This window comes from Gopherus evgoodei, chromosome 1 (assembly GCF_007399415.2).
Source record: "Gopherus evgoodei ecotype Sinaloan lineage chromosome 1, rGopEvg1_v1.p, whole genome shotgun sequence".
Taxonomy (NCBI): Eukaryota; Metazoa; Chordata; order Testudines; family Testudinidae; genus Gopherus; species Gopherus evgoodei.
This window is the reverse complement of record NC_044322.1, coordinates 103988592-104001889: the sequence shown is the minus strand read 5'-3', so window position 1 is coordinate 104001889 and position 13298 is coordinate 103988592.

Below are 13298 nucleotides of genomic sequence, written 5' to 3'. Positions count from 1 at the left end.
ATAATACTTTATGGCCAGGCAGCTATTTTTATACCCACATGAGAACATAGCTCATTCTTTGAGGACTCTTGGTGAATAAGTAAGGGATTCTTAGTAAATCTTCAAAAGAAGAATCTCATTTCTAGCCTTCTTATGTCCTGTGTATCTTGGATGTTCAGACATTGAAATAAGGATGTAGTCAAGTTGTTTGGAGATGTTCTGGTTTGGGCTACCAACAAAGAGAAACCAACAAGTGTTAATATGATTTTGTTTTTTAAATCCCGCAAGACAGCATTTACCTTTCAACATTTTTTGGTCACAATTTGGAAAGATTGCTCATAATCTGTTGGAGTACAGGGACCAGTTTGGAGAAAACAAGAACTGTCATACTCTCTCCCTTCTTCAAACCCTAATTGTATGCAGAATGCAAGAAACACTAGAACTGGTTGAATATTGCATAAGTGTTCATGAACATTCATATGATTTCTGAATGGCTGTTCAATGTAACCAGGTTCAGGTCCCAAGTTTTCTGCTAATCTGGAGCTTTTGCACTGAATGGTTTTTGTTCTGATGAAGGTTTGGGGAATGGCTGTTTTTATATGAATAACAATATATGCATGTGAACAAGGGCATTCAAGCATAAAAAGGAGTGTTTATTCTTCTTCTATTTAAAAAGATTCATTCATCCAATCAAAAAACTGGAAAAATATCATGTGACTGGTTACCAATCATCCACTGAACAACAAATAGCGAACAGTCATATTGAACAGCGTGCAAACAACCCATTTCCCAAACCTTTGAAAGCTGAGCCTCCACTTCAGGAGTGTGAATCTAGTTGCAACTCTCACCCCCATCATCATCCCTGCCACCTGTTGTTAAATGCCTGCCCAAGATGAGTGGGCACTCAGTGGAGATGGTTTAGATCAGTGTTTCTCAAACTGGGGTCGGCACTTGCATAGGGAAAAACCCTGGTGGGCCGGGCTGGTTTGTTTACCTGCTCCGTCCACAGGTCCAGCCGATAGTGGCTCCCACTGGCCGTGGTTTGCTGCCCCATGCCCATGGAGGCTGCTGGAAGCAGCGCGGGACAAGGGACTTACTGGTCTTCGCTTCCAGCAGCCCCCATTGGCCTGCAGCAGTGAACCGCGGCCAGTGGGAGCTGCGATCGGCTGGACGTGTGGATGGGGCAGGTAAACAAACTGGCCCGGCCCACCAGGTGCTTTCCCTACACAAGCGGCGACTCCTGTTTGAGAAACATTGGTTTAGATCTTCACACCATGAAACTTCTTCTCCTTCTTGAAAACATGCTTTGAGCAGTGAAATAGTGAATAATTCTGGCAATTAAAATATCTGCAGTGGCATCTCAGTTAGCACGCAGTGCAATGGACAGGGCAGTTCATATTTCAGACCTACTGTTTTAGGCTCTCTGCAAACTCCATGCAGACATAGTTTGTTATACTTGGGTCATTTTTCAAGGTTTTCTTTATAATCATAATAGCTAGAGACTTTCTTTAAAAAACACACAAACAAATGGATAAAAATGAATGAAAGCCGTGGCTCTGGAGAACAACTGAAAGTCCATCTCTGGGTATATAACTTCATGCTCACCTCAACCAGTCACACTCCACTCTTTAAGCAATGCCTCCATACGGTGCAATTTGTTTGCATAAGTCATTCATCAAGAAATTACAAATAGTGAATAATTTCATCAGCGGGCTCAAACCTGCAATTTACAGGGCTCCTCTCCATTCTTATTGAAGTTGAAGGGTGCTCTGCATTTTGAAGGATCGGTCTCAAAGTTGGTTCATAAATGATTCTCAAATTTGCAATGAATATTATTGATAATGAATAACTGAGCAAGCTTTGCAATCATTTCTTGTTTGGTTTTAATATGTTTAAAGAGATTTAAGTATTGTGTAGGTAAGATTTGGATAAATACCTAAACTTCTCAGTCCATAGCCAAACCTCTGCATCTCTTCAGGGTTCGTGACACAGCAAAGATGTATAGAGCCTGGAAGCTGGGCCTCTCTCCGCATTCACTTCCAACCCTCTCCTCCATCTGCTATTTTCCCCCTGCATCTTCCCTCTCACCTCTTGGGTGTTTATCCCCCAGCTTGTCAAATTAGTTTTGTGTTTATATCAATGCTCTTTGGTCAGTATGATTTCTATGTTCTTTCATAGTCCACTTTATCTTGCCTTATGGCTCCCTGTATCTTTTTGCATGAAGTATATACTCCACAGACTAATTCTTCTTTAGGGTCATCACAGCTCTCGCCTACATCTCATCTTTCATCTCTGTCACTCTCCTCCTCACCCCTCATGCTCTTCCTAGTCTTCTCACCATGTTATTTCCTTTATCTCTTTCTCTCATTCTAGTCTCTAGGTCATTTTCATGTTTCTCCTTCAGCCTAGAACAAGGTCACTTAATTCAAGTTCTGTTCCATGATGCTTTATGGGTGTGCCAAGCTATTCAAGAGTTGCCAAAGTGTAAACTAAAGTCACAATCCTTGAGTGTCTGGAAGAGCAGATACATCCCACTAGGGTTGAGTTCTGTGTTTGGGGTTTGGTCCTGCTGTCAGTGCTGTCAATTCTTGAGCTAGTGACAGGTTACCATTTAGCATGATGCCATCAATTTCTTTCATGGCAGCGGGTGAACCCCAAACTTGGGGAGGCTAGCCCCCAGCCCAACCTGCCCCTTCTGCCCTAGCTCCCACCCCTCCCACTGGAGCCCAGAGCCCACCGTCCCAGGCTGCCCAAGTACCCCTAACCCTGGAGCACTGGGCGGAGTCCCACAGACCCGCCCCCATTAGCCCCAGCCTTGGGAGAAAAGCTGCCTGCAGCGTAGTGCTGGGAAGCAGAAGGGAGCCTGGGAGTGGAATGGGGGCAGGGGCACACATGGCTTTTTGCAGAGGCTCAGCATCCCCCTGCCTTTGATACCTACCACCCATGATTTCTTTTCTCAGAAGCAGAATTCCTTCTCCTTGCTCTTTTAATGATTCCTTATGGTCAGAGGGATACCTTTCTTGCACTGTCTTGTATTTTGGACACTGGAGTAGAAAATCTTTTACCCTCTGCTAGGGTTACCAGGCATCCCGATATTAGGGGGTTTGTCTTATAGAACTTTATTATCCTACCCATAGTCCCAATTTTTCACACTTGCTATCTGGTCACTCTTCTCCCTGCACACTCTGAAACTCTGCTCCTTGTGAGTCCCCTGAATGACAGTCTATAGCAGGTGGGCTGGGGGTTCTGTCACCCTGGATCCTCCTGCCCCTACCCTTCACAGGGTCCCATGTATGTAGAGGGGCTTGTCTACTCTTGGAAGGTTGCAGCTGTGCCGCTGTAGTGCTTCACTACAGACACTAACTATGCCGACGGGGAGGGCGTCTACCACCAGTACAGTTAATCCATCTCCCTGAAAGGTGGCAGCTAGGTTGATAGGAGAAGCCCTGCTTTGACATAGTGCTATCCAGGAGTTAGGTCAGTAGTTATACGTCACTCAGAGATGTGGAAATACCTTGAGTGATGCAGTTATGCCAATGTAAGTTGCTAGTGCTGACCACACCTGCGTAAGCCCTCTCAGCTTGGATGAATCAGTCACTGAAGAGCAGCTGAGGAGCTGCTTCACAGCCACATGGAAGGATTCCTTTCCCCTTCACCTTTGATACTGTCTTGGGTAGAGGTCTAGATGTTTGCCTTCCTCCACACCCTGAATCACTGAAATCAGCTGGAGTTTTGGATCAGCATGCATCTCTCCCTACAGTGACTCCTTTAAAACAAAAGCCAGGCTTTTGGCTGGGGGTGGTTTGGATTCATCTTCAAAAGAAAGCAGAGACCCATTGAGGAGAGATAGGTGTAATTAATGAGCAAGTTGTGGTATTCCGTCATTTAAAAAAATATAAAGATAACAAAAAAGCCAATCCCCAAGCACTAGTATAATTAATGTTTCTTGGACAGCTTTAAATCAAGTAACCCCCACTTGTGCAGGATATTACTAAAGGAATTCAGCAACTCCAAGCAATTCCTACATTTATAGACAAACCTGAACAAACCAGGACAAATCCCTCACTACGAACACACATTGAAACAAATAGTTTTTGTCTTGATCCTGCATTCAGATTTAAAATGTGTTTTATGGTCCTTGTGTGTGGATATGATTGTAGAATTGGGGACTTAGATTGAAAATTCTTTTGGAACTGTCTCTCTCCATGTAATTTTTTCAGACTCCAGCAGAATTAGGCCCTGAGCCTGGCTGGGACCTTTGGTCATTACTGAAATACTAATACAAGTTAATAATAATATTAATAATGAACATTCACCAAACATATAAAAGAAATATTTTTTTAAAAGCTCAGAATTAGTTTCAATAATTGAAATTTTCTACTTTATATTAACATATTGGGTAGAATCCTGGCCCCACTGAAGCCAATAGCTAAATTCCCATTTACTTCAGTGGAGCCATGGTTTTACCCATTGTTCTTATTTTGTAAGTAAAGCATTTTTGTAATACTGATTTAGATTTTGAAAAAATAATCGAGCTGTTAAGCTGTCTTTAATGCTTAAGTGCTCCTTCCTCCCACTTGTGGAATCCTTACTGATATCAGTAGGAGTTACAAGTATGGATGAACCACAGTATTTGGCACATAATGTAACAAGATGAAATCCTTTGGGCTAAATCCTCATCCCTGTGTAAGTATCCGTTGTACCACTGCAGTAATGGGGACATAAAGCAATCTTAGGACAGCAGTTGAGGATTCCCCAAGGGGATAGCCAGACATAGCCACATTTATGCCACTTGTGGCATAAAGGGTGAATTGGAATTTCTTGGGGGTGAGGCAGTGCTGGCCAGGTGAGCTGTTCCTTGGGAGCCTCTCTCTGCCAGAAGCATTTAGAGCAGCTCTGAGGCTGCTCTAACTTGAACCAGGGCTGGTTTAAACCTGGAAACTGCTGGTATCAGGGAGAAGATATAGGTGGAAAGGTAGTCTGTGCTCTTCTCCAAGGTGCAATGAATGATTCTCTGGTGCATGGAGGATCTAGCCTTCAATTTAGCATTTAACATTAAAATAATTTTGTTTCCATTTTTGAAAAAAAAATGGTGACTACGGAGTTATTTTAGGCTCCACATTCCCAGGAGGTGTTGCTTCTTGTCTTCACACACTTCTTCTAGGGGCCTATGTTTGGGGTGGGAGCTGATCTTCTACTGCCTATATCAATCATTTTGACTTCCTGTGCAAACACAGACATTTTTGTCATTTTGCTAAAAATAATCCCTTGTGAGAAACTTGGGTAACTAGTCTGTCTTGTTTCTTTCCATGCACTGTTTTTACTTGTAGTAGCAATAACAGGATGTGCTCACCATTTTTCGGTGCTATAGTCTGGTCTCCTTGTCTGTATAAACAACTCACCTTTGACCTTGTCATTTATTTGCTTGGGAACGTAATTTTTTAATAATAAATAACTTAGAATAAAGGGACATTCTTTTACACAGAATGGAGATAGGCACAACAAAGCCGCGAATCAGGATCCCATAGCTGCAAGTCCTATAGCATCAACAAAAAGGGATGGTAACAGGAATACTCTAAACATTTTCTTAAAGCCAGGAAGGGGTATTGGCTAGTTTAATGGAGCTGTTCTTGCAATTACTGTTGTCTCTCCAATGATACTTTCACATCAAAGTCAGAAAGTGGTTCTAACTTCTTATGCATGTGTTCAGCAAGCAAATCAGGGCTAATTAAATCATTTGAAAATTGGACTTGTTCATAATTGTATGTGAATATGGTGGGTGCAAAGGGATTGAAGGGCTGTTGATGGTCCTTTGGTGTCTTCCCCTCCCTTATTTCCTCCTTATTCACCAAGCTCTCATAAACACCTGGCATTGCCCTCTGTCTTTGTTGACTCAAGGAAGTGTTTTTGAATGGAACTCTGACTTAATTTTAAGGTTTAGATCTGAAAGATCCATGTTTCTGTTTCCAGTGCTGATCAGGAAATCTAAAGCTACTTTTTTTATTCATAGCAAGATTGCTGAGAACCATTTTACCAGCACGTATTTTAAATCCTGTTCTTCTGAGAGGAAAAACACCTCCTCCAGTTTGGAATGAAGCCAACTCAGCTTCCTCTTCCTGAGGAATTTTTTCAGTTTTCAGATAAAATAACTTAAAACCAAGATATCGGAAAATGTAATCTTCCTATAGACAATGTTCTAAAAATAGAATCCAATGATTCCCCCCCCACCCCAAAAAGTAATCATATTGCAGGCAACATTTTCAAAAGCATCTAAATCACTTAGGATCCTAAGTCCCACTTGAAAATTTTATGCTACCTTTTAAAAAAGTCAGCCATTACTGTAACTGATTACTTTAAAAAGTAGTCTGATTACAAATAACTTGTCCTCGGTCAATCTAACAATTGTGCACGCATTTGTTGCCCATGCAATTATTGTATACTTCTAGGTTATAGTCTGGGAGTTGTACATTGACCATTTAAAGCAGAAATTGGCATTTATGGCTAAAACGGATATGAAACAAAATTTTATGTTGCAAATGCCAAAACTTTGTAAGGGATTCTTACTCACATGCTACCAAACAGTGCAGTCATAGATAGGCAAAAGGGAAGATGTACATCATGCTGTATGACACAAACTTTAAAGTTAGTCTATCAATATATCTGGAGGGCTGGATTGTGGCATTTATCTATAACCACAGGTAGGGTGCAGTCTGGAAATAGAGAACCCCATGCTATTGAGTCAACAAAAAAGGTTGGCAACAGGAATACTCTAACCATATTTTCTGATAGTTGGGAAGGAGTATTGTCAGGTAATTTAATGGAGTTGTGCCTCAGGAGGCATAATCCCTCCAGGAGCTCTTGGAAGCATAGGACTAGTATTCATGCTGCATCATTGAATCATAGAATATTAGGGTTGGAAGAGACCTCAGGAAGTCATCTAGTCCAATCCTTGCTCAAAAGTGGATCAACACCAACTACATCATCACAGCTATGGCTTTGTCAAGATGGGCCTTAAAAACCTCAAAGGATGGAGATTCCACCACCACCCTAGCTAACCCATTCCAGTGCTTCACCACCCTGCTAGGGAAATAGTGTTTCCTAATATCCAACCTAGACCTCTCCCACTGCAACTTGAGACCATTGTTCCTTGTTCTGTCATCTACCACCACTGAGAACAGCCGAGCTCCATCCCTTTGGGAACCCCTCTTCAGATAGTTGAAGGCTGCTATCAAATCCGCAAGCTCCTTTTTCCACAGTTAGCTAACCTTTTGTAGCAGCTGGGCCCTGGGCCCATGTAACCTTGATCTTCTGATATCTCTGATTTGAAGAATGTGTCACCATGAAGGGAAGCCAGGATGCAGCTTCAGCTAAGGGTGATGAAGAAAATAATCTTAAAATCCTGTCAGGATAATTGGCCTGATTCTCTACTGTGCCACACCAGTTTTACATTAGTGTAACAACTCCATGACTTTCAGCAGAATTTCATTGGTTTTATCCTAGTGGAAAAAATCAGAGACAGTGCCTCCAATAGAACTGGAGTGGGTGACTAGTCTTACTTAGATTAGTGAAACAAGGTGAGTGTATAATATCTTTTATTGGACCAACTTCTGTTGGTGAGAGAGACAAGCTTTCAGCTACAACACTGCTTACTTAGATTACATCTTTTAAAGGGAACTATTTACAGAATACAGGATATGGGAGATTTATTTGAAACCCCTATGGAAACATTTATGTACTATTTTGGTTTGTCTCCCATTAATATATATATAATAAGAAAATATGTGATCCTACTACATTTCATAGCATATTGCTATACAGTGAAGTTTCTGTCTTTATATGGATTCCCTATTCAAATAATTTTCTTTTTTGGTTCTCTGGCTGTCTTTGAGCTGGTATAAATTATACTGGCAAAAGAACACCTCTGCTGGTAAAAACTGTCTCTTCCAGGAGGGTTTGCCTGTATAACTCTGCTGGTGTGGCTACACTAGCAAACCCTTTCTTGTGGCGACAAGGTTGGGGGGATTATACCATTTTATCTAAACCTGTGAAGCTAAAGCAGTACAACTTTTCTGTTCAGACAAGCCCTTAGGATTAGATCTTAGCTTTAGTTACCAGCCTGAAGTGAGTTGTGATAATCAAAGAGGAGCCATGCTGCTGCAGAAGCCCCTGGAAGAATCCTGGTTTACTCAGACTCGGTGTCCTGGGGAAAGTTCATACTGAAGAGTCAGCTCCACCTTCTTTTGCAGCATACACTACTGTCCAGCTCTGGACCAGCTTGGCATTGGTCCTGCCCTCACCACCACCCTCTCACTCCATTGGTGGAGGCTTGTATCACCAGTGACTCTAGCCCAGAGTGATGTTGGCATTCATCACTGAGACTGTGCCTGAGCCCCATGCAGGCGCCCATTGCAGAGTAAGTTCTTTGAGGCCTTTCTCCACTCTCTGAGCAGCCTGCCACGCAGTATGAGTCACAACCTGTCCTTCAATATTTGTTAATTGTCATAAAATGTGCATGGAAAAACCTTATAGATAGGTTTTCTATTGCACACTATAGAAAGGACAGACTGGAAGGCAACCTATGCACCCGGGGAGATGTGTATGGCATGCTCAGACCACTCTGTGGATGCATGGTTGTCCAGTAAAGAGCCCAGAAGTCTTTCTTCATCTTTGTTATTGCAGAAACCTATTGTCAGACTATTCTCAGATGCATGCAGCAAGGCCTGTTCAGACAAATTTGCCAAACCTGCAGCCACAGGGTAATCCCAGGTCATGGTGGCCCAGTCTTTCTTGGAGGATGAGGAAATTCTAGTGCCATATTTGCTGTGAGTGGTGTACTGGTTGATTCATGCTGACTGAGCCTTGTGGTGATAACTTGCACCTACCAGGGAATCAGGCCATTTTCTGCTTTATCATGTTCCTGGCTGGTTTTCCACTTTTACTGTTTATCAATATGCCTCCACCCAGTAACTCCCCACAAACATTCTGGAGACCATTCCTTTCTCTTTGCCTGCCTCATCTTTCACCCCTCAGTGAGCATGGCATAGGAGACCAGAGCTGATAGAGGGATAAAGTCAGTGGCAGCATGCGTTTCTGACTGTAAGTAAGAATCTATCCTTTAATATGAAAGCTCACACATGCTCACCTCCCTTATGCATCATGAAAGAGAGCAATTGGGCATTGAATATGTCAGTTTGGGCCATTTTATACATTAGGCTCTATATTTTTGGTTGGATCAAGAAATAAGTAACAAACACAAATCTGTGAGTCCTAAAGGACTCTTTCTTTTAGCACTGGAAATGTATAAAGCTTATTTTATATACTGTAAGATCAGATATATTTCTGTATGTGGGGACATTTTAATTCTAAGCAAAATGCTTAAAATGTTACTTAATTGAATTAATAAAATTTCTTTCCCCAATGAATCTGACTTTACAATCTTTCATTAAGTTGACTGATGCACTGACATCACATTGTTGTTCTTACATTATTGAAAAGTTAATCATGCATGCACCTCCTACCAAAAGTATATTAAATGGGAAAGAAAAATAACTGATCCTTCATCTCTCTCCTATACCTGAAGTAAGTGCCAAGGACAATGTGGCTCAATGCAAAACGGAATAGGGATGTTGTTATGTTCTGGAAGAAACCTTCAAAGACTGGGAATATCAAAATGATGATAACCTTCAGAGATGATCTCTGGAAAGGCTCTTTCCGTCAGTGACAGCAGATTTTCCTGAGATGCAGGTGAGGTATGACTAACACTCAAGTACCATATCTTGAAAGCACCTGCAGATTCCACTTATTTCAGTCAGGTTTTCCTCCCTCAGGATTTGAACTTCAAGTGTTTTTGTGCACAGTGTCTGACATGTCCTGGAAACAGGAGGAAATTTAACCACAAGAAGGTGGAAAATTATCCTAGAGAAGTAATTTTCTATTAACAGACTGGCTATGGTGACTTTAGCAGTCTTCCTATCCACTGCCCCTAGCAATACCACTCTATAGTGGATGGTAAGGGAAACAAGGCCTGCCCTCTATTCTGGGTTCCACTCCAGGGCCCCACTGCAAACATTTAAGGTATGTATCTACACCAACTTTGCTGCTCTCCCCTCTGGTGGACGCTGACGACGCTGACACCAGTGCTGCTTCTCCCTTATCACAGGGACCTCTATGGTGCTCCCTATATTGTTGGCAGCCTCCTGGCTTTATAAAAAAACCCACCTGTTCTCTCACAGATGAGCTTCCTCCTGGTTAGTGAGCACACAGCCTAAATCTCCCACATTTTCAGCTTAATCAGTCAATTAGGCCAACCTGGCCTAGTTCATCTCTTTCAGGGCCAATGTGGGAAGCACACCCCATCAAACTAGGTTCATACTGATTTCCCTTTCAACAACTGTCCTCACCTTTCCACGTACAAGTAAGTGAGAGCTGGTCTAACTTACAGTGCTAACCACTAGTAGACTTTATTAGCATATATAGCAACAAAGCCATCTTATGGGAAATTATTTTAAGTGGCTCTACTCTCTGAAGAATCCTATTAATTACAGTCCAGGAGAAAAAAAGGGAAAAGAGATGAGCCTTTCCATTACAACAGTAACAGAGGAAACCATCTGACTGAACACAAAGGATGCTTCAAATTCTTTTAAAGACTTTTGCAAATGAAAAATCTAAACCAATATTAGTGGACCCCACAACACTTATTCTAGGCTGCTCTTTGCAAACCTAGCAAATAGAGGTGCACATGTGAGAATGCCAGTCTTTTTCTTATTCTTTGCTTGTAGAAAGTTGCAAAAGCACTAAGGTAGCATATGTAAAGCACTATGTTAAAACCGGGTGTGATGTTGCACCCCATAATGCTTTATGGAAATATGCTTATGAACGTGTATATGACATAACTGAAATATGTTTTGTGCTATATATGCCATGTAACATACCTCTGCAAGGGTTATGATCTACTGAACATATTCATCCTATTTGTATGCATGTATCATTTTTATATTCAAGGTTTTTAATATTGGCTGTGTACTTGTTTGGTTTTAAGTAGCCTTAGTAAGGCATTTGATCAGCTTCTTAAGAAAGGAATTTACAAGTTAAGTGCCAAATCAAGAAACACTTAATGGACAATGGAACCTTGGAAGACTCCAATCCACATAAGAGGTCTACCTGGGGATGTTCAAGGTAGGATGTGAACAATGGCTGCCACCTGCAAAGTTCTGAGTCATGCATGGACATGTGACTTGCCCATGTGACTCCAAAACGCCATCTTGGAGTTGGACTTTGCATAGGAGAGAGGAGGGGGTCTCCACCACAAGAGAAAGTCTATTTAAGTCCCTGGAAGACACTTCCATTTAGTCTTCAGCTGGCTCAAGAGATAGCCTCTCCATCCCTGAAGGATACCTGAAAGAAACTGGAACACAGGACAGTAACCACAGGGGTGTGAGTGATTGCTGGACCCAGACTAGAAGGAAGCTAGTGTGTAAAAGAAGCTTATTGGAACATCTCTGAGAGTGAGATTGCATCTGTAATCACTTTCTTACTGTATTAGGTTTAGATTTGCATGTTTTATTTTATTTTGCTTGGTAATTCACTTTGTTCCGTTTGTTGTTTCTTGGAACCACTTAAATCCTACTTTTTGTATTTAATAAAAGCACTTTTTACTTATTAATTAACCCAGAGTATGTATTAATACCTGAGGGAGAGGGGGCAAACAGCTGTGCATATCTATCAGTATTATAGAGAGTGAACAATTTATGAGTTTACCCTGTATAAAGCTTATAAATCCATATAAAACAGATTTCTTTAGAGTTTGGACCCCATTGGGAGCTGGGCATCTGAGTGTTGGAGACAGGAACACTTCTTGAGCTGTTTTCAGTTAAGCCTGCAGCTTTTGGAGGATGTTGTTCAGACCTGGGTCTGTGTTTGTAGCAGGCTAGCATGTCTGGCTCAAACCAAGCAGGACACTGAAGTCCCAAGCTGGCAGGGAAAATGGGCTCAGAGGTAGTCTCAGCACATCAGGTGGCAAGCCCCAAGGAGGTTTCTGTGATCCAACCCATCACACAAAGCTCTGACATTCTATTATCAGAGGGGTAGCCATTTTAGTCTGTATCCACAAAAACAACAAGGAGTCCAGTGGCATCTTAATGACTAACAGATTTATCTGGGCATAAGCTTTTGTGGGTAAAAAAACCCACTTCTTCAGATGCATCTAGAAGTCTAGGTTTTTATCCACAAAAGCTTATGCTCAAATAAATCTGTTAGTCATTAAGATGCCACCGGACTCCTTGTTAACTTTCTATTGTCACCCTGCTTGTATGTATTGGAGATAGTAGATATGTCAGGGCTCTGAATCAGTAGTAGGAAATGGAGTGAAGTCTCTGTTTGAGGCATCAAAACAGCCATTGTACGATAATTGAAAATAGATATCTCTTTTGACTACACTTAAAAATGGCACTGGCACTGATGGAAAAACTGTTAACTAATAGAAGCAAGTGGAAAAATACAATGTTATCTGGATGCCTGTGCAAAACCTTAGTCATTTAGTTATATGCACTCCTTCCCTCACAAATTTTTATCTTGCTTTATTAAACTTTATCTTTTTTTCATGAATCTTTCTGAATTTAAGGCTAAAACATTTATATTAGGTTTGTTTAATGACAGAAAATTTTCTGAATGTATTTGTACTGTACAATCTGTCCTCCTAGTGTGATTATATTTGAAAATGGAAAATAATAAACGAAAGGGTTTTTTTCTATAAAAGGAAAACATGCAAGTTACAATAAAAATAAATAAGATATGGGCTTTCTAGCCTCGCACTACACACATGTATGTGCACTTTCTCTCTCTCTGCACACTAGATGGGCAGACCTTGGAATCTCTGTAACAGACAGACAGTAATGAGTAGGACCTAATGAACATATGTTTATAAACCTGTAAAAATTAGTTAAATATGTTTACAATTCTTTACACATCTAGGTCAAATTTTCAGAAGCCTGCACTAATGCAGTTGGCCTGATACACACTCAAATGTGGGTTCAATACAGTTTTAGGCACTCAAGGGAATTTTCAGAACAAGTGTTTGGTTGTGCCCAACAAGGTGGATCCAGGTGCAATGGAGCGGCTGGGCTGTCAATCCGCATTTTCAAAATGCTTAGAGGTTTCTTCCATGCTCAGCCATGTGCTTCTGACTTAGTCATGTCAGAGACTCAGCTGAACCCAGAGTTTCAAGTTAAGCCATTCAGGCACGAGCACTCGGATGTCATTTTGCACATGATAGATGTGGGAGTGCGACTCCAAACAGATAAACAAAACCCAATCAAAGGAGT